General features: G+C 50.7%; 1 non-coding gene across 1 annotated transcript; it reads left to right on the top strand.

The window, feature by feature from the left end:
* The first annotated feature begins 5 nt into the window (after window positions 1-5).
* Window positions 6-196, top strand: LOC132008857 (U2 spliceosomal RNA). Its single transcript, XR_009401742.1, has one exon. It is a non-coding gene; the product is annotated as a U2 spliceosomal RNA (small nuclear RNA).
* The last annotated feature ends 795 nt before the right edge of the window (window positions 197-991 follow it).

The raw sequence follows: 991 nt of genomic DNA, 5'->3' as shown, positions 1-991 counted from the left end.
CCGTTATCGCTTCTCGGCCTTTTGGCTAAGATCAAGTGTAGTATCTGTTCTTATCAGTTTAATATCTGATACGTCCTCTATCCGAGGACAATATATTAAATGGATTTTTGGAGCAGGGAGATGGAATAGGAGCTTGCTCCGTCCACTCCACGCATCGACCTGGTATTGCAGTACTTCCAGGAACGGTGCACCCCCCCCTCGGGGGAATATCGCGGTGTGCAAAATCAGAGTTAGAGTGGCGTTTTGCTTTCTTTCTGCCTTGGGTTTCCGCCTGGGGGTGTTTCTGATCCGGTCATGTGGGCGGGGCCGCGGTTGGAGGCAACGGCTTGCAGTAATTAGCTTCTCTCTCTTTGCTTCCGGGAGCTTGGGAACATGACCCAACCAGGAAGGCGGCAGAGGGGCTTAACCTACTGACAAACCCCGGTGCCTAAGTCTTCTTGAGGTTCCCAGGTGTACTTTCTGGTAATGTGGGCTTCTCCGAAAAGGGTCCAGCTAGGGTTTCTGCTAAAAATGCACAGAAACAGCCAACCGCATTTGCTCTCTGCAAGGGAGGTGTGATTCAGGGAGTGCCAAGTTACACGCTTTTTTACCCTGGTTAAAAAAAGTCACTGGACCTCAGTGTTCCTTCTTTTCCAGCCCAAATACGGTTGGCTGGGGACGGGGAGGTAAGGAAAAAGGGAGGTTTCAAAAAGAACTTTCATATGCTAAAGAGGACCTACTAGATAGCTAAGGCCTTGCCATTTTCAAGGTAAGGTGGTTCTTCCCCTCAAGCAAGGCGTTAACATTAAGAGCGTCTTGTAAGGAAGTCCAGCCTGTCACACCCAGGAGGTGCGGGCGGGGGTGCCCGGTACCCGTGTCCTCTACTTTTGGCTCTGGTTATGTTCTCAGGGCCCAGTGATCAAGCAGCACATCAGCGGGGAGCCTGCTTCCCCCCGCCCCCAGGCTCTTGGTGTACTGATCTTTCTGTGAAATTATTTAGAAAAAAAAAAAA

This window comes from Mustela nigripes, unplaced genomic scaffold (genome assembly GCF_022355385.1).
Source record: "Mustela nigripes isolate SB6536 unplaced genomic scaffold, MUSNIG.SB6536 HiC_scaffold_1706, whole genome shotgun sequence".
Taxonomy (NCBI): domain Eukaryota; kingdom Metazoa; phylum Chordata; class Mammalia; order Carnivora; family Mustelidae; genus Mustela; species Mustela nigripes.
The sequence above is the reverse complement of the archived record's forward strand: the minus strand, read 5'-3'. Positions and strand labels throughout refer to the sequence as shown.